The following is a 21,881-nucleotide window of genomic DNA, read 5'->3' as shown; positions in this document are numbered from 1 at the left end:
TTACTTTGATAGACAAAACACAAATGATAGTGCAGGTCACATATAATTGAAATTTGGTGTTGATTTGAGCAAATAATTGAGAATAAATGTTAAAGAGACAAGTAACAGAGTAACAGTATATGTAACGGTTTCTGTTCTTCTGTGGGATCAGGATGTAGAAACAGAGACGTCTTCAGATTCCCAGAGTCTCTTTGGTCACCTGACATCCGAGCAGGACATTCCCCACACACACACTGAGACAGATCACCCACTGAAACACACACACACACACACACACACACACACACACACAGATCATCAGCGTGAGTCAAAGAACTGAAGATATCTGCTCAAACGTCTCTTGATGAACGCTGACTGAATGAATGTGGTCTGGAATGGAGATCTCACCTTTCTGAGAGCCGATCCATGACGCTGCCTTCATGGCCACAAACTGCCACTCCACCTGCTGCTCTATTTTACAGCCGTATAACCAGATCAGAGCCAGGAGAGTGGCCCATACTGACCCATCCACCTGTGTACAGACCATCATCCACTGCATCAGTTACTGGACACTGCACACAATCAGCACTGTCTTATTATGACTTCATCACATCTCTCACCTGTGCTGGTTTCTGATTGGTCAGCTCATCCTCTGTCTTCCCAAACACATCGGCCAGTGTGGCGTCCAGATCCCAGCAGCCGGACGCCTTTTGGAGAGAAACCAGCTGCAGTAACAGATCCTTCTGGGGCTCAGGAGCAGCTGAACACACATTTCTCCCGGTGCTCCTGATGACCAACCCGGACCTGGTACCATCTTGTGTAACATGACATGAAAACAACAATCAGTTCTTCAAACTTTTCATATTTCACTCCTTCACAAAACTAACACTGAGGGACATTTAACTAACGATGATTTAAAGCATCCAAAGGACTTTTAAAGTGTGTCAGGATCCTGTCACTAGGATCCAACTTCAATAAAGTCCTCACACTTACAGAGTCCTTGACTCATCTCTTTCCCATACCTGACAATATATTCAGTATAAAAGCTAATTCTTCCCATGTAAACCCACTTACACACACCAAAACACACACACACACAAAATGCAACAGATGAAAGAAAGACTCGATAAAATGTATCTTTAATCACACAAAACTTATGCATTAAATAACAGTTGAAGAACTTAAGTGCTCAAAAATGATTTAAAAGAATAAACAATTAAATTAACCAATAGTTAAACCAAATTTGTAATGTCATAAAAAATAACAATCACTGCTTTAAACATTTTATACTTTACTCTTTAACAAAAAAAAATAACATTGAGGCAAATTTACCTTGCACTGGCAGCCATCCAAACAACGGTGCTTTACAGCATCCAGGGAGCGGTGGTGCAGCTACAGGGAGAGAAACGTACTCGGTTACTAACGTAACCTCGGTTCCCTGAGATGAGGGAACGAGTACTGCGTAAGCTAGCTTACGCTATGGGAAAAGGTCCCCTTTTCTCGAGAATATGAAGCCAAAAATTATCCTTAATTTTTAAATAATGTAAAACGCAGTGCTGCAGCACAGCAGACCTAAGCGAAGCGGCTCGCGCGCTTATTGGCTGTGCTGTGGCAACTGCAGCAACCTATGGTGAGGCGGCGGAGAGGAACGAACCAATGGGGGCGCTTCGCGCCCATTGGACGTCAGAGCGCGCCAAAATAGGCGTGGCTGGAACTATATAAGCCACCGCTTCGCCATAGGGATCAGGTTTTAAATCGACTGAAGCGATCACCCGGTCCGAGCACATAGCACGGCAGGTTACGCAGTACTCGTTCCCTCATCTCAGGGAGCCGAGGTTACGTTAGTAACCGAGTACGTTCCCTTTCGAGAGTACTCTCGTACTGCGTAAGCTAGCTTACGCTATGGGAACACAATGTAAAACGCCGTGCGTGCTCAGGAACTTCGACCTGTCACAGTCCGAGGCGAGAGCCCGGGGCTTTATAGCAGGAGAAATCCCAGTCCCAACAGCCAACCTTAGTGAGCTTTATATAGGGAACGAAAAAAGGGGGACGTGATAAGGCTTAGCACGTCTATATAGAAAGTACCCTGGCCTGCAGGGCAGGGACTTGCAGATTATAGAATCTAATAAATGTGGACGGAGAGGCCCAGCCTGCCGCCGCACAGATATCATCCAGTGGTATCCCGCAGGACCACGCCCATGACGAGGCCATACCTCGGGTGGAATGGGCTCTGATGCCGAACGGGCAGTGAAGGCCTTTAGATTTGTAAGCCAGCGAGATAGTGTCTACTATCCATCGCGATAGGCTCTGCTTCGTGGTGGCGAGACCTCGGGTGCGCCCACCAAAGCATATGAAGAGCTGGTCCGACCTCCTGAATGAGGCGGAGCGCGCAATATAGGTTTTGAGAGCCCTGACGGGGCAGATGAAGCTCGCGTTGCTTTCGTCGCTTTGCGAGGAAAGGGCTGACAGCGAGATGACCTGTGCTCTGAACGGTGTTGAGAGCACCTTGGGGACATAGCCGTGTCTTGGTCTGAGAATGACTCTGGAGTCATTAGGCCCAAACTCGAGACAGTCAGCGCTTACAGATAGCGCATGTAAATCCCCCACTCGCTTGACTGAGGCCAGAGCCAGTAGAAAAGCGGTTTTGAATGAAAGAAGCTTCATATCGACAGACTGAAGCGGTTCAAAAGGGGGGCCCTTTAAGGCCTCTAGGACCGTAGACAGGTCCCAGGAAGGGATTGAAGGGGGTCGGGGAGGGTTCATCCGACGAGCTCCCTTAAGGAAACGAATGACCAGTTCGTTTTTTCCCAGTGATAGGCCGGCCACCGGAGCATGAGAAGCTGCAATGGCTGCCACATACACTTTGAGCGTAGACGGGATCTGCCCGCATCTAAACGCTCCTGTAGGAAGGAGAGTATCTCCGTCACGTCACATAAGTGAGGGTCTAGGTTCCATGTCCCGCACCAGGTGGAGAACACTGACCATTTCTGCGCGTAAAGGCGCCTGGTTGAGGGCGCTCTGGCTTCCGTAATGGTCTTTAACACTCCCTCAGGGAGGTTCCCGGGTACCTGTTGAGGGGCCATACATGAAGGGCCCAAAGTTCGGGGTGGGGATGCCAGAGCGCGCCCTTCAGCTGCGTGAGGAGATCTTTCCGCAGCGGTATTGGCCATGGGGCTGTACTGGACAGCTGCATCAGCTCGGAGAACCAAGGTTGGGTCGTCCAGAGTGGGGCTACTAGCAGCATAGCACATCTGCTCTTCCTGACCCGATCGATGACCTGCGGTACCATCGCGACCGGTGGGAAGGCATAAAGCGGGCGTCTGGGCCAATCGAGGGCCAGCGCGTCCCTGCTCTTTGAAAAATATATTGGGCAATGAGCGTTGTCTTCTGAGGCGAAGAGGTCGACCTCTGCCCTGCCGAAGATGCTCCACATCAACTGAACCGTTTGTGGGTGAAGAGACCACTCCCCAGGGGGAACATTCGCCCTGGAAAGCATGTCCGGGCCCCGGTTCAGGATGCCAGGTACATGCGCTGCCTTTAGCGAGCGCAGATTGTAATGTGCCCATGTCAGAAGACGTTCGGTCAGGGTGTGCAAGGTTTTTGACCTGACACCACCCTGGCGATTTATGTAGGCCACCACTGACATGCTGTCTGATCTGACCAGAACGTGGTGGCCCTTTAAAAATGGGAGGAAAGCTTTCAGGGATAGTTCGACCGCTATCATCTCCAGACAGTTTATGTGTAACAGTTGCTCCGGGCTCGACCAGAGGCCGGAGGCAGACCTGCCCTCGTCCAGGGCGCCCCAACCGAGGTTGGATGCATCTGTCGAGACTACTTTCCATTTCGAGACAGCGCCCGTGCTTACGCCTAACTGAAACCAGTTGGCTATTTTCCAAGGGGCCAGAGCTGTGATGCAGCCGTGGGTCACCTTGATGCGCGCGCGGCCGGAAATCCAGGCGCGCGCTGGAACACGGTCTCTCAGCCAGCGTTGTAGTGGGCGCATGCGCAGCAGGCCCAGTTTGAGAACCGCAGAGGCTGATGCCATCAGACCTAGCATTTCTTGAAATCGTTTGAGCGGGTAAAGAGACCCGGCTTTGAACGACTCGGCTAGATGCTGAATAGTGAGAGCGCGCTGTGACGTCAGACGCGCTGTACACGTCACAGAGTCTATGTCTATCCCCAAAAAGGAAATCCTCTGGCTGGGAGACAGAGCGCTCTTGACAGTGTTGATCGTGAGACCCAGGCATTCTAAATGGCTGAGGATCCAGGATCTGTGTGTCGTCAGTAGTTCCTCGGAATGGGCTAAAACTAGCCAGTCGTCGAGGTAGTTCAATACTCGCACTCCCCGCATTCTCAGGGGTGCAAGAGCGGCATCCATGCACCGTGTAAACGTACAGGGCGCTACGGAGAGGCCGAATGGAAGAACCATGTACTGATAAGTCTGCCCCTCGAAGGCGAATCTCAAGAATGGCCTGTGATGAGGTGCTATTTGAATGTGAAAGTAAGCGTCTTTCAGATCCACTGAGAAAAACCAATCCCTCGGGCGAATTTGCGCGAGTATTTGTTTGGTAGTTAACATTTTGAACGATCGCGCCATAAGCGCTTTGCTCAAACGTCTGAGATCTAGGATGGGTCTGAGACCGCCATCCTTTTTTGGTACGAGGAAGTAGCGGCTGTAAAAGCCTGACTCGCGCTGCCCAGGGGGGACAGTTTCTATCGCCCCTTTTGCAAGAAGGTTTATCAGTTCGGCGCGAAGGACGTGTGTCATTTCGCTTTTCACTTTCGTTTCGACCACGGCGCGAAAGCGCGGCGGTCTGCGAGCGAACTGGAGCGAGTAACCTCGTTTTATTATATTAAAAACCCAATTTGATATGCCGGGGATGGCCTGCCATGCAGCGGCTCGTGCGGCTATGGGTTGAATGTGCTTCGGGCACTGGCCGCCTGTTATGAGGGGACCAGTAGCTCGAGTATGCTGTGCTTGGGACACTGTGGTGACAGCGCTTATTTGTAGGGTTGCGCACTGAGAAGTGGGCACGCGCGCTACATTTAGAGCACCTCCGGCGCGAGCGGGAAGGTGGGCATGAAAGGGGACCCGAGTGTGTTTTTGTGACACTTGGGGGAGTGTGTATACATGTAGGGGTGCGTGCCTACATAGAAAAAGCTCTTTTTGTGCTTTATTGAGGTCGCCGTGAAAACAGCGTTTGTGTGCAGGCGTGCGTGCATTGTAACAGGCTCGTTTACTGCAGTATAGACATCTCCAACCGCCTTTAGTGAGGGGATTGGAGGAAGTATGTGAGGTTTCTTGTGTGGTGATCCGGCCGCAGCGGGACTTAACCACGGTCTTTTCAGCACGAAGGTCAGGAGGGCTTCGGAGGCTCGGGGTTCAGCACAATCCTGGGCCGAGGTCCCGTCTCTCTGGCGGTTTGCGGCTCGTAGAGCGAGAGCGGTGCTGGGTTTTGGTCGCTGGGCGAGACTGTAAGTCTGGCTGCGATGGCTTCGAGGTCTGAGGGGGCGGCGCATTTCTACGGCGTGCCGCAGCAGAGCTAGAGCGTTTCGGCAGGAAGTGTCTCATTGCTTGTGACGTCTTCTGAGCCTCAGTGAAGCGTTCAGCGAAACCCTTAACCGACTGGCCAAAGAGGCCGGAAGGCGAGATAGGAGAGTCAAGAAAGGCGGATTTGTCGGCGTCTTTCATCTCCGTGAGCGTGAGCCAGAGGTGTCGCTCTAAAACAGCGAGGCTTGCCATGCTTCGGCCGATCGCTTGTGCTGTGGTCTTTGTCGCACGCAGGGCTAGATCAGTAGCGCTGCGGAGATCTTTAAAGTCATAGGTATCTGGGGCAGACTCGTCCAGGTTACGGAGAAGTCTGGCCTGAAAAACCTGCAGCACAGCCATGGTGTGTAGAGCCGAAGCAGCTTGACCAGCGGAGGTGTATGCTCGGCCAGCGAGAGCTGAGGTGGTGCGGCACGGTTTGGATGGATGCACAGGCTTCGACCGCCATCCTGCGGCTGAGGGCGGGCAGAGGTGTGCAGCAATTGCCTCCTCGAGAGGGGGGAGGCTCTCGTAACCATGGTCTCGGGCGCCGTCGACAGAGGAGAGCGCTGACGAGACAGAAGTTTTCAAGCGTGCGGAGAATGGGGCTTTCCACGACTTCGTGAGTTCACCGTGAACTTCCGGGAAGAAGGGGGCGTTTCTTTGCGGAGGGGCCGAAGGGCACCCCTGCAAGAACCATTCGTCCAGCCTGCTTTTAGCGGGCTCGTCTGGAGGAGACCAGTCGAGCTGAAGGTCGCTGACAGCCCTTGTAAGCACGTGAGTAAGCTCTGCGTCGATATCAGCGCGTTGTCCGGTGCAGCTGGGGGCTGTAGAGGAGGGGGGGGTCCGCAATGGAGCCCGACCATTCCTCACTACTGGACGCGGTGAGAGAAAGGCTGTCGTGTCTGTCCTCTTCCGCCTCAGGCACTCCGAAGGAGAAGGGGGCGCTGGTGAGCAGAGACTGGCGCTGCTCGTCCACGAAGAGGACAGGCGAAGGAGAGAGAGCGGGCGAGGCACGCGGGGAGTGTTCCGGCATGAGCTCGCGTGTAGCAGTGTGCTCAGGCATTCTCTGATCACGGCGTTTCTTACGCGGCACTTGAGAGAGAAGAGGCGGAGCGGGTGGAGCATCGTGGCTGGTTTGAGCTAATCGAGCCCGCAGGGTCGATATAGCCATGTTGTCGCACTCAGGGCAGCCGCCCTTGGAGAGTGCGTTCTCAGCATGCTCGCGGCCCAGGCAGGAGACACAGAGGATGTGGCGGTCCTCGCTGGGCAGAGGGCCTCGGCAGGAAGCGCAGGCCCGAGGCATTTGAAACAACGCCTCGAATTTTGGAGAAAAAAGTGTGATGCAGCGGCAACACACTAGCTTTATAAAGGATATAGTCACGCCGGATGGCGCAGCAGGAAGCGAGTGCTGAAGGCGGCGTCGAGATGAAGCACGAGCCGACGTCCTCAGATCTGCGTTGCAGTGCTATCCCGCTGAGAGGCTTTTCGACGGCGTGTAGAGGCTTCTCTGGAGAAGACAGCGAAGTGCAGGTGAGATCGCTGAAGGAGATGAAATCTGATCCCTATGGCGAAGCGGTGGCTTATATAGTTCCAGCCACGCCTATTTTGGCGCGCTCTGACGTCCAATGGGCGCGAAGCGCCCCCATTGGTTCATTCCTCTCCGCCGCCTCACCATAGGTTGCTGCAGTTGCCACAGCACAGCCAATAAGCGCGCGAGCCGCTTCGCTTAGGTCTGCTGTGCTGCAGCACTGCGTTTTACATTATTTAAAAATTAAGGATAATTTTTGGCTTCATATTCTCGAGAAAAGGGGACCTTTTCCCATAGCGTAAGCTAGCTTACGCAGTACGAGAGTTCTCTCGAAAGGGAACTAAAGATCAGAACAACTTCAAATCTGGAGAAACAGCCATGAACAGACACAACCTACAACTTCTCTGGAAACCTACAGGCTGACCTCAATAATATGTCAATCATTCTATTAAATTCTGATTTGTCTGCAGTGTTGGGAAGGTTACTTTGGAAATGTAATAGGTTACATATTACAAGTTCCCCTATTTAAAATGAAATTGTAGTGTAACTTTTTAAATTACTTTTTGATTGGTTTTCTAAATTTCTAATGAATGTTTATTCGCAACTGTTAATCATTTCCAAACATTTACAGCATGCAGGGTTAACCTTACAATAGTGTTTAACAATCCTTCATCACTTGAATTCAGATGATCACATTTGAACACATCACCCACAAAATCAGACTTTACTGAATTTCACATTGAGATTGATCTGAAGTTCAATGCAGATTTAAAATCATAAGAAACGGTTTGAAACCAAATCTTTGCATAACTACACTGCGTCTAACGTTTTGGAAAAAAATATTAATTACAAAATAATAAATAAAAGCAACTCAAATACGGTTATCTAATAAGCATGTGTTCAATACTCCTGAAACATTGGTGTCTTTTTAAAAACATTGGTGTCTTTTTGTACATGATATGATGATAGTTTTCTCAAAATAAGTCAAATGCTCATGAAGTTACTCAGAGCAGTTCTAGAGATGATGTTTATGTGTTCATGAACTCATATATTGAGGCGGCAGAGGCTGAAAACACTGCTAGCATCAGTAGGCCTATGTGTAGTAAATGAAACCACAACCCTGTGCAATTCATTTCCACGAGGGGCGGACTGGGAAAAAAATTCAGGCCAGCAAATCTCACAATTGTACACCCACAACAAATTCTGAAACATGGACAACCCTGTTTTGTATGGACCTAAATATTTCGATCGGGGATATGCAAAATAATTCAAAGTTCTTTTCTGAACGGCACCTTCACTTCCATTTTATTTTTCAGTCCCCTTATTTTGCCCTGATGTCTATCTCTTTCATGACTTTAATACTCAACATTTAACAAAACTATACTTTCTAAATTGCCTACATGTCAAAATTAGTACATCACTACAATATCTTTATAAAAAAATCCTAATACTGAACATGAGTCATGTTTTTCCCTTACCAAAATAAACCATGCTTTATTATAGCAACCATGGTTTGTAACCAAGTACAGTAACCATGTTTTTTTTTTTTTTGGCAAATGGATTACCATTTGTATTTATTTTTAACTATAAATTCCATGGTTAAACTATGCAAAAACCTAATTTGTGGTTACCATGGATTAACAATAATAACCTTTGTCTCTGGATTTATAGTAAAATCTTTTGATTCAAGTGTACTGACCTACTTTTGATTTATTCGTCCAAAATGTGGCACATTCCGTCCGCGTTTGGCTGAATTCCGTTTTTATGACTGGATTCTACGAACCAGGGGTGCGTTTCCCAAAACCATAGTTGCTAACTAAGTTAGCAACGTTGTTGGTTGCAATACAATTTCCCATTGCCAACCAACTAAGTTGCTAACAGGTAAGCAACTATGGTTTTGGGAAACGTACCCCAGACTGTGTTTTCCACATCGCAGAAATTAAAGGGTTGTATGTCTCAGAACAGTCAGTGCAATTTGGAAAAGGAATCAATCAACTCCGTATGTGGATGTGTGTAAATATTCAAATGTAATCCTCTTTGTAATCGTCAACATTTTCATAAGTAACTGTAATTTAATAACAGATTTGTTCTTAGTAACTGTAACTGATTAGTTACATTTATTTGTAATTAAATTACGTAACGCCGTTACATGTAACTAGTTGCTCCCCAACACTGATTGTTTGTCAGTGACTATACATTCCATCACACCCCATATAAAGAGATAAAAGAGCTGTTTTTAGAATTCATTCATTTCTACTGAATGTTAAGTTATAAAATGAGTTATAAAAATAAATATTCAGATATGACATTTGTCATCGAGTTTATATATTTGTTCTTAAAAGGATAATGTAAAGACATAAATGATAAAACTACTACCGAATATTTTTCAGACAATATTTTAATCACTTCTTTTGGTTTTAATATAATTAAAATATAAAAGCTATTTTTAAAATTATTTCATGCCATTTTTCTCACACAAATGAAATGTCTTTACACACAAAAGAGCTGTTATAAATGATGTGAAACAAAAGACCAAACAATCTAGAATCACAGGTAGTTGTACGCTGAAAAACATTGAGGTACATTGACCTGCAGATGACCCAAAGCCAGTGTTGGGGAGTAACTAGTTGCATGTAACGGCGTTACGTAATTTAATTACAAAATGATTGTAACTGTAATTAGTTACAGTTGCTAAGATAAAATGAGTAATTAAATTACAGTTACTTATGAAATTTTTAACGATTACAAAGGGGATTACATTTGAATATTTACACACATCCACATACAGATTTAACTGATTTCTTTACCAAATTGCACTGACTATTCTGAGACATACCGCCCTACTAATTTCCGGGATGCGGAAATACAGTCTGGTTCGTATAATCCAATCATAAAAACTAGTGATGCACCGAAATGAAAATTCTTGGCCGAAACCGAAAACCGAAAAAGAGAAAACCAAGGCCGAAAACCGAAACCGAAACACCGAAAGAAATTATGCCAATTATTCCATTGCATTTATTGCTATGACCATGTACTAACTTTACTAAAATTAAGACATTGCAATTGCATAAATTAATATTAAAGTTTCAAAGATAATTACAATTACATAAATTATAAAAAACATAAAAATACATAATTACAAATTATGCAATATTTATTAAGCACATTGCAACAATGCACAGTATAAAATAAAATTCAAACTAAAAATGTATCCCACTCATGTGAATATTAAATAATAATGTACAGGCCTACTGGCCTGCAGAAAGGTTTTAAAATGAACTGTTCTCTCATAAAAACAAAGTGCATTTAGGTCAAGTGCATTTGAAATTGTTCTCTGTAGGACTAGAAAGTGCATTACTTCTCAAAGCAAATGTGTTGGATTAGAAGAGAAAACACTGTGTGTCACTCCAGTTCAGGATGTTTCTATGTGTGTTACCCAGTTTCCTCAGTTGTTTTGAGGCAGAAGTAGAGCTGGTTTGTTACTGGTTGATCTTTAAGACTGTATTTGACTGTCACAGTTCCCTCAGAGCCTCCTGAACTCTGTGAGACAATGGAGAGAACGGAATAGGGAATTAAAAAAGACTGCAGAACACAAGAAGAGAAATTCTCAAGAGAAGAAATGCTTTTCCATGTAATTACAAACAACTGTGAGCAGTGGAGCTACAAGTTTCAAAAAGGGACACATAAGCACCATAAAAGTGATTCATACATGTGATTGGTCTAGCGTTTAGAGCGTGTGTCAGAAATGTAATGCCCCCTTCCAAAACTGACTGATTTCAGCTTCTGAGGCTTTATTAGCATATGTAAACATACTGTAATTACGTCAACGGTTTTGCTGTACCATTTCAAGCCTGACTCCTACAATAACATTCGGGGAGAAGGTGATGATCGACCCAAACCACGTTTGCAAAGACTTCAGCATGACATTTTACAGTAGGCATGTATTATGTTACATGCTGAAGTAGAGAAGTCACCTAAATAATGGTAGGACTACAAATTAGGGGTTTTCTTTTGAATATATTATTTTATTTTGATGTAAACTTTGTGCTTTGTATCTTTGCTGATTGATTACACTAGATCTTAGATCAATGGAGTGGAGGAGCTATGACATCAGAATCTGGAAGAGTAATTCACCTTTAAGATTTTCCTATGGGGTTTTCTAATGGGTTTTTCTATTAATGAATAAAATAAAGCTGATGGTAAATATGACTTGATGATACTTTAATGTTTTTTCTACAACGTAAATTACATACATCCATGCCCAAAATACACATTTTGAAGGAGTTATGTTAATTTTTGTTCAATGTATGTTTTTAATAAGTAACTACATAAGAACGTTTGGGCTATAAGTAGGCATGGGGCGATTACCGGTTTCAAGGTATACCGCCATTTGAAAATGTCACTTCATATATGTGCTTTAAATATATTTTATGTGAGTTTTCATGGTCAATTAAAGTTGAATTTGAAAATAGTGAAACAAACCTCATTCAGAATTTAAAAAGTATACAGTATATTGGATTTCCCAAATGAAATGTAAGTCTTAGCAATGAATCCGGATGATTTACCAGCAGGTGATTGACTTATAGACTAGAAGCTTCTGAAACAAACATGTTCAAAATATATTACCATAGGTACAGTGTTTGATCCGCTAAATAGATGCGTTCATTGTGGAAAGAAAAAACAAATAAACATTGTGCTAGATCTTCTCCACAACGAACTGCGTATTTGCAGCTGCGCTCATTTCTACAGTCCTCGATATCTACTCTCTTTTTAAAGTGAACTGAGACACTTGATTATGAGATCATCTGCGAAGTCTAAGCTAATGCTTTACATACAGTAAACTTTATAATATAATATTATGTTTCTGAGGGAAGCTGACATTCTTCTGAAAACATTACGTGGTATAATTTCACAAAGCTTTCAGAACATTCCGTTTTTACATCAAATTGTGTTATTATTCAATCAAATTATGTGTATGATTATTTTTATATAACTAAATGATGTGTATACTAATTCTATAACTAAAATTAAATAACTAGTTACAGATTTAGGTTTGATAAAGATGTCAGTCTTAAAAAAAAATATTTTTAGGAAACAAATCAAAGAAAAAATTTACTAATTCTACTGTTTCTAATGTTCTCTATGTTGGTCAAAAACAAAATATATTGTGTACAGCAGCAAAAAAAAATAAAAAATTTACCCAGTCATTTAAAAATAACACATTTCAGAGCTGTAACAACAATACCGTGATATTGTGAAACGTGATAATTTTGCTTAATGTTATCATACCGTCAAAATTTCATACCAGCCCATGTCTAGCTGTAAGTGTGTGAAGTTTACATTGTACAAAAAAACAAAAAAGTATCATAAGGTTATGTTTACCCCAAGCTTTATTTTACTCATTTGAAAAACCCCATTATAAAACCCCATAGGAAAATCTTGAAGTTACACTGAAGTCATAGTTCCCACACTCTATTGTCATTAAAAACATGCTACATCATCTCACCTCTCCTTTCAGTTGGGCATAAATGAGTGTCCTTTGACCCTGGAAGAGCACATTGATGGGAGGAGACAGTGTGTCAACAGTAAGACCATCTGGAAGGGTCCAATCCACAGAGATATTAACCACAGCGGGCTGCAGCGCAAACCTGAGCGACTGCATCACCTGATATAGTTTGAAGAGAAGGAGAAACCATTGAGACATTTGACCAGGAAACATTTGTGCCTGTGAAATCCAGTGAAGAGCTTTACTTTGGGCTGCATGCGGTCTGTGTCTGTGATGAACTGAGCGTGACCAGATCCCTCTCTGGCCATTCCTGTGATGAGGGCGGCACTCGCACCCTCACCAATCCCGAACGAGAAACACCTGAAGACACGATCAGCTCTGTTACTGTTAGTGATGAAGATATGAATGATGCACAGATCAAACCCAGCAGAGCTTTACCTGTGAGAGTGAGCGTGACTTTTCACCAGGTCCAGCACCTCTTTAGTGTTTCCCACCTCTCCATCAGTGAAGACGAACAGCTGAAGAGAGAAAAACAACTTAGTCTTAAGTCTTGTTTACGCGACCGCTTAGCTCTGTCACATGATCCTCTGCTCACATCGCTCAAGAGATGTTATTCTTATATTACAGGTGACAGTGATCCTGTCAGCTAAACTAACAAAAAAAAGCTCTGAGAGGAAGTACTTTGTCAAATATAATGCATCACATGGGTTCAGGCAGGCCACATCAGTCAAGCTCACATCAGCTGATCCTCGTTGGCGAAAACGAGCAATCCTATTTAAGGCACCATTCAGTTATAATATTGCTCTGGAGCTAATTAGATGGTAAAGCATCTTTGTCACATCAGGCTAATATTTCACTATTCCATCCATCTCCGAAGGTGTTTTCAGTGCAGCTGAGTTCAAGTTTCCCTTTTATGCTTATTAGCTTATACAGATATGTGCATTTTTGCTTGTTCTTCAGTAGTTAGTTAGTGCTCTAGCTACGGGATTGGATCGAATTCCTATGTAATATTTGGCTTTGATATATAATTACTGCCGTTTTGTTTTTTGGGGGTATTTCACATTTGATTTGAGGGTTATGTTGCTGCACTTCCTGCTTTTGTCATTAAGTAACAGCTGGATAGGAAGTACTTGGAAGGAAGTCATACCTTATCCTGGGTGGTTAGGGTGATAGCGCAGATTGTAGATGTGTTTTAAAGGCTGGAAAATTGCTGTGCCGCCCATGTTTGCTTGCATTTTCTTCACTCTCTTCAGAGCATAATCCATTGTGTCTTGATTGTATTCGACACTCAGACTGCAAAAAAATAAATTATAATAATAATAATATGACATCAATGACGGCATCTCACACATTTCAAAAACTAATATCTGAATATCTGTGAATGAGAATCCAGACACTTACGGGAAGAAGGACTCAAAATGAGAGCCAAATCCATAGATATTGAAGTAGCATCCCATGGGCAGACTCTTCAACAGTAACAGCAGAGTGTCCTATAGAGAGACATGAACGGACATTCAAGTGTGTCTCATCTGAATTTGTGTCAACAGACCAAAAAGTACATTTTAAATCTTACCTTTGCGCTTTCAATGCGCATCTGTGCTCCTTTTTCATGATGCATCATGTTGCCCATACTGCCGGATCTGTCAATCAAGAAAATAAACTCACCTCGAGATGCCAGTGAATACAACTTTATTTTGTTGTTTTGCATTTTTTTTTCATAACACATTGATTAATACGCATCGGACTCAGTGTGCAAGGTCTCTTTGCATGACGAATTTTTCGGATCACGAATACGAAAAAATGCATGCAAAAACCTTAAGACCTCCGTTCATCTTCAGAACACAGTTTAAGATATTTTTGATTTAGTCCGAGAGAGACCACTTTCTGTCCCTCCATTGAAACTGTGTGTACGGTATACTGTCCATGTCCAGAAAGGTAAGAAAAACATCTTCAAAGTAGTCCATGTGACATCGGTCTTACTGGTTTGGAACGACATGAGGGTGAGTCATTAATGACATAATTTTCTTTATTGGGTGAATTATCCCTTTAAGCAATAGTATGTTTCTGTTGAAGCTATTTAAACTTTTTATTTCAATTTCATTTTAAAAAGATAAAGAGCCAAAAATGGAGTTTAGAAAAATGGAATATACTGTATTTTAAACTAATAATCCATTACATAAATTAATACATTTATATTGTACTCATATTGATGATTTGAATACATGATTCACAGTGCTTCATGAAAAGCTCATTACGTCATAAATTACTAATTACCTTCTAGTATATTTCACTTTTCTAATATTGAACTGGTGGTAGCCTAAGGAGATTCCCCGCTTATATGTTAAGCGTTTTGAGTGCCCAGAAAAGCGCTATATAAATGTAAGGAATTATTATTATTATTATTACTTCTGGATCTAAGGTCAATGGTCGGTCACTGTTCAGGTCATACCTGGCGGGGCAGTGGTCACTCCTGCCTCCACTATAGCAGAGGGCTGATGGGTATCCTGATAGAACACAAACAGCTCAAAGTCCTTATCAAACATGTGACCAGGACTCAGATTCACCTGCACACATAAACAACACATGCTTCAAACTGCTCTGCTCACACATCCAGATAAACACATGAAGACACACAGTACCGTGGCCTGAGTGTGATCAGACTGCAGGAACACTAGAGGATCCAGAGAGCAGATGGACTCTAGTTTGGAGATGGGCTTTGGAGAGCTCACATGGACACTGAGAGTCAGCGTGTAGGGAACAGCTCCACATCCTGATGAAATCTCTGAGACGATACCAGCACCAGCACCTGAACCTGAAACACACACACACCCAGAGTGTGTGTTAGAATCAGCTTCTCTCCTCTAATAAAGTGTGTGTCAGAGCTGCTGCAGTACCTGCTGGTGTGTATCGGGGGTTGAGTACAGCTGGCAGACAGAAGCGCAGCGAGTGGTCGGCCTGCACAGCGAGCTCAGTGATGTAGATGATGGTGACAGCAGCGTTCTGACCCGCCGACAGACACCCCACACTCAGTCTGAACACATCAGGACTCTCTGGGCTCTCTTCCAACAGAAACGCCTGCTGACCCGAACTCACAGCGTCATCATACTGATCCCTCGCCTGCAAGATATGGTTTAATTAAAAGGTGACGTGTAGTAAGAATATACAAATCAATGTCCTGCAGATTTCTAATTTGACTCACGCTTTCTCTGTCCTGCACCTCTGCCACAATCTCCTGCTCTCCGATCTTGGCACTGAAGTGGCAGACAGCAGCATCAGCAGGCAGAGGGAAGACGAACAAGGCCTCCAGGGGGCGCTCTTCCTCATTCACATACTGCAGAGTGGAGGAGACTGTGGCTACATGATCCTGAACCCGAACCTGCACCGAGATGCTCTTCAGAGGCACTGAGTCACACAACAACAACAACAACACAACAAATACAGAAGAACATCATCACAAAAACAGAAGAAAACATCACAAATATATCTCATACAGCTCTGATTAAAAAATATTTTATTAGACATTAATAACATGAACGCATAGATATATCATAAAAAAAATTGTGAACAAATAAGAATGTAACATGGGACAACTTGCTTCATATGATATGTAGAAAAAATACACTTCTTAAGACAGGACAACATATTTCAGCCACCGGAAACACCAGAGCCACACCTTCATGTTTTCAATGTGGAACTAGGCACAGCTAGAAAGCGCTTCTTCTCAAACCTTATAAAAAGTAACTTAAACTGTTTGCGCTGTCGATCATAACATACTTCTAGAGAGACTGGAAAACAGGGTTGGGCTTTCTGGGATGGTACTCAAATGGTTCAGGTCATACTTAGAAGGGAGAGGTTATTATGTGAGTCTAGGAGAGCATAAGTCTAAGTGGACGTCCATGACATGTGGAGTCCCACAAGGCTCAATTCTTGCACCGCTCTTGTTTAACCTGTATATGCTTCCACTTAATCAAATAATGAGAAAGAACCAAATTGCCTATCTATCACAGCTATGCAGATGATACCCAATTTTATCTATCCATATCGCCTACTGACTAAAGGCCCACTGACTCCCTCTGCCTGACTGAAGACATTGCATTTGGAAACAAAGATGAAGTTTTCAAGGTGAATGTATGCCTTGACTCTATGGGCCAAACAACTAAAAATCAATTCAAGAAACTTGGTGTGATTATTGAGTCAGACCTTAGTTTCAGCAGTCATGTCAAAAAAATCTATAAATCAAATTTGCATTAAATTTGTATCAAATTTGCATCAAATTTGTATCAAATTTGCATCAAATTTGGATCAAGTCAGTTAGAAATACCAATGGTTCACTCAAAGCAAAAGGAGCTATCGGTCTTTGTCAGTCACGTGTGTTTATTATGTGTGACGTCACCGATGTGTTGCTGCCTCCAACCTATTACTTAATACTATTTTGTTTACGGTACAAAAAATTATATAATTTACTTATGTTTGATTATATATTGTTGTTGTTTACCATTGATTTGCACGTCATGTGAATCTCTACCATTAAACCTTACCATTTGTTCAACATTTGCTTTCCGTACTTCATTTGGCTGCAACAAGTACTGATAACAAGAAGACAATCAAAAACAAATTTATGATATACCACTGTAATTTATTATTAATGCAACACTGGGTTAAAAATCAGTTTTAAAATGCATAACATAAGTTGTGAAGGCATAATAAACCCTCAATATACAGGTGCTGGTCATATAATTAGAATATCATCAAAAAGTATATTTCACTAATTCTATTCAAAAAGTGAAACTTGTATATTATATTCATTCATTACACACAGACTGATATTTCAAATGTTTATTTATTTAATTTTGATGATTATAACTGACAACTAAGGAAAATCCCAAATTCAGTATCTCAGAAAATTAGAATATTACTTAAGACCAATACAAAGAAAGGATTTTTAGAAATCTTGGCCAACTGAAAAATATGAACATGAAAAGTATGAGCATGTATAGCACTCAATACTTAGTTGGTGCTCCTTTTGCCTGAATTACTGCAGCGATGCGGCGTGGCATGGAGTCGATCAGTCTGTGGCACTGCTCAGGGGTTATGAGAGCCCAGGTTGCTCTGATAGTGGCCTTCAGCTGTTCTGCATTGTTGGGTCTAGCATATCGCATCTTCCTCTTCACAGTACCCCATAGATCTTCTATGGGGTTAAGGTCAGGCGAGTTTGCTGGCCAATTAAGAACAGGGATACCATGGTCCTTAAACCAGGAACTGGTAGCTTTGGCACTGTGTGCAGGTGCCAAGTCCTGTTGGAAAATGAAATCTGCATCTCCATAAAGTTGGTCAGCAGCAGGAAGCATGAAGTGAATAAAACTTCTTGGTATATACGGCTGCGTTGACCTTGGACCTCAGAAAACATAGTGGACCAATACCAGCAGATGACATGGTGCCGCAAACCATCACTGACTGTGGAAACTTTACACTGGACCTCAAACAACGTGGATTGTGTGCCACTCCTCTCTTCCTTCAGACTCTGGGACCCTGATATCCAAAGGAAAAGGAAAATTTACATTCATAAGGGAACATAACTTTGGACAACTCAGCAGCAGTACAGTCCTTTTTGTCTAAGAGACGATTCTGACGCTGTCTGTTGTTCAAGAGTGGCTTGACAAAAGGAATGCGACAGCTGAAACCCATGTCTTGCATACGTCTCTGCGTAGTGGTTCTTGAAGCACTGACTCCAGCTGCAGTCCACTCTTTGTGAATCTCCCCCACATTTTTGAATGGGTTTTGTTTCACAATCCTCTCCAGGGTGCGGTTATCCCTATTGCTTGTACACTTTTTTCTGCCACATCTTTTCCTTCCCTTCAACCTCTCTATTAATGTGCTTGGACACAGAGCTCTGAGAACAGCCAGCCTCTTTTGCATTGACCTTTTTTGTCGTGCCCTCCTTGTGCAAGGTGTCAATGGTCGTCTTTTGGACAACTGTCAAGTCAGCAGTCTTCCCCATGATTGTGTAGCCTACAGAAATAGACTGAGAGACCATTTAAAGGCTTTGCAGGTGTTATAACTAAATTAACTGATTAGAGTGTGGCACCAGGTGTCTTCAATATTGAACCTTTTCACAAAATTCTAATTTTCTGAGATACTGAATTTGGGATTTTCCTTAGTTGACAACTTTTTGATGATATTCTTATTATATGACCAGCACCTGTATTGTTTTCTTAAGTTGAAGAGTCTATGATTGTGCCAAACATTTCTGATAACCATTTTTATGAGTATTCTTAGAAGTGTTAAATGATCTGTCTAATATAATGAATAGTGCCATGATGCTTGTAAACATGAAACAGTTGGGCACACCCTTACACTAATTTCTCTGTGAAAATCTCTAAACAGTCGATCACTGCTACAATGCGTTTCAAAGGACTCCACAAACTAGTGAAGCATAATATTGTGCCTGTCAAAGTTGTCTAAAACAGTGGTTGTGCAGGTGCATCTAATCTGAGATGCATAAGGTTAACAGAAGTATTTTAAATTAAGTGAGAATTGTCCTTAGGTCTGACATGAGAAGCAGCATGAAGGCATAAAAACCTTAATGGCAGGAGTTCTCAATTCTGGCCCTCAAAGTCCATTTCCTACAGAATTTAGCCTTAACCTTTAGAGTTAAAGCTCTGAGTTGAAGCTCTGCAGAAAAGTGGACCTCTAGGGCCAGAGCTGAGAACCATGGCACTAAAGGTTCGGCATACCTGTATAGTACTTTATGATAATTGTCACCAAAAAACTATCAGACATCCTAAACCTCGATTTTACACCACAGCAGTCCGTTTTCTTCTGCGCAAACATAAGTTAAATTCAGTTTGTGTCTCCTCCAGGCTGGTGGGTCATGAAGTAAAGAAAAGTAAAGTACAAACTCCCAAATCAATATTCAATTTCAGTAGTGAAGTACAATAACTTTTTATTTCAAATAAATATTTACACCCATGCACATGATGACTGCATATCATGTCTGGTAAATGATCTGTTTCTGCTCCTTCACTCCCTGGTTGTCTGTTGTTTACTAGCATTGATAATCCAAAACAACATAAGGATATAAAGTTAGCTACTTCAGAAAAAAATAAAACAAACACATCTTAAAAATCTCTTACCTTTATGAAAATGTCAAGAGCAAAATCACATAGGCTAAATGGATAGAAGTTAGCAAAGTGATGTTTTTAAGTATCATCGTTGCAGCACAAGCCATCCGATGCTTCTTGCTTCCACTATATGGTGTCAATAGTCTTTCATCCAAAAGGGAAAACTAAAATATCTTTCTTCGTGGTGAGATTTTTTTTTTTTTTTTTACCTTTTCTATCGTGTGATTTACTATCGCAGACTGTCACATAACAAGACAGTAGCCACCCTACTAACAAATCTTTGTTCCCAGAACGTTCTCTTTTAAAGCTAGCTTTTGGTTAGACAGGAAAGTTTTATTTATGGAAATAGAACGTTAGTTTCTGCTTTGTATAACGTTATTTCAACGTTTCCTTTAACGTCAGTAATCCAGCACACACACGACCCAGTCTAACGTCAGTATGGGGCATGGAAATTATCTATATGGACGCCTAATAAGTATTATAAAAACCATATCCTGTTTTATCTATTGTTTAATTAATAAAAAATAATCTGAGCTAATCAACTGCTCATAAATCTGTCCATTACGGGATAACGTTACCCAGATTTAACATTTCTTCTGCACCAAATAAAAATTATTTCAACACAATGTATGGTTTATAAAATATGACATTAATTCACACGTGCACACACACACACACACACACACACACACACACACACAAACACGCATATATATATATATATATATATATATATATATATATATATATATATATATATAATAGTAATAATATAATATAGTAATATAGTAGTAATAATATAATACTAATAATAAAAAATAATTGACTTAAAGTAGTATATTATTATTATTATAATTATTATTATTATCATCATTGGAAAGTTACAGGGTTATAAAAAATACACTGAGAATAACCATTAGAGAACATTCTAGGTTGTTGGGAACGTTATTTTATGGTTACAAAAAAAAGAACAATAAAACAATAAAAAGAACGTTCCCCTAATGTTAGTATTTAGTTCCCCAAAAAGTAACGGTCTGTGTTTGCTGTGCATATTTAAATCCAGATTCAAAACACATCAATGCAGCTGCGCATGTACTGAATGAGCACCGTTTAAGTATCGTCATCTTTACTTTTTACATTTTTAAATAATATTAACTAGGCTACGTGTTTTTTTTTTGTGTGTGTGTGTGATTATTTAAATGTAAAGCACGTTGATTTCCTATTGTGATATCCACCGTAATTACAGTTATACTGTAGATAAAGCCCCCGCATCTGTGAAAACACCACAGCTCTTACACATCATAAATAAAGTTTTAATTTTGTTAATAGTCCAAATAAACAGGTGAATTCATACCCGTTACATTATTCTCAGAGAGAAGACCGCAGTTCTCCATTCTCACGCTCCGTTAGAGGAAATGACTAGAAGACCTACTTCAAAAGTGAATGAAAGTGAAAATCAAACAGAGAAACTACTCTGCTGACGCGTCACGATATTTAAATTGAGGCGCAGGTTTGGCTCATGAATATTAAGTTTAGGAGCGAGTACCATCAGATTTTTGAGCTAAACCAATTTTCTATGCGTCTTCTATGGCTGATTATTCCATTAATGATAATCATTCTTTGTGCATTAATATTTTATTGTATCCCTTTAATTACTTTTTCATGATAAAGACATGTTGACCAGAGATTTTGCATTGTCATACAGCTGGCCAAAAAGTATTTTGGACACTTAGGAATATCACTGCATTTGATGCATGTTACTGATATATGCACTTTTATAAACATAGGCTTGGTTGTTCACTTTTAAATGCATCATGCAAAAACGTTCTTCGCATGAAGATCCAAACTACTGCATCCAAACTAAACAACTACCAAGACAACACAAAATGCCAAAACAGCACATCTATAGGAATAAATATATATTGGAATAATGTGCAGGTAATCATTTACAATACATAAAGTACATTTTATTTATATAGCACATTTACACATAGCAAAGCTATCCAAAGTGCTGAACAATATAAAATAAATTTAAAAGCGAAAGAAACAGAAAAAGAAACACTTTTCAAAAAGTCAATGAGGTCGGTTTTCTTTTCATGATGTTTTATAAAAAATAATTACAGTAGTCTACTTTTTGAGGTTGACTGTATTACCTATGAGAATTTTCTATTAAATATTAAGAAAATAATTAATAATCAAAATATTTAAGACATTTTC

The 21,881-nt window shown here is 41.8% G+C and overlaps 1 pseudogene; it reads right to left on the bottom strand.

Moving 5' to 3' along the window:
• Nucleotides 1–138: 138 nt before the first annotated feature.
• On the bottom strand, nt 139–21,146 carry LOC132133284 (von Willebrand factor A domain-containing protein 5A-like; annotated as a pseudogene).
• Between the last annotated feature and the right edge of the window lie 735 nt (nt 21,147–21,881).

This window comes from Carassius carassius, chromosome 50 (genome assembly GCF_963082965.1).
Source record: "Carassius carassius chromosome 50, fCarCar2.1, whole genome shotgun sequence".
Taxonomy (NCBI): Eukaryota; Metazoa; Chordata; class Actinopteri; order Cypriniformes; family Cyprinidae; genus Carassius; species Carassius carassius.
The sequence above is the reverse complement of the archived record's forward strand: the minus strand, read 5'-3'. Positions and strand labels throughout refer to the sequence as shown.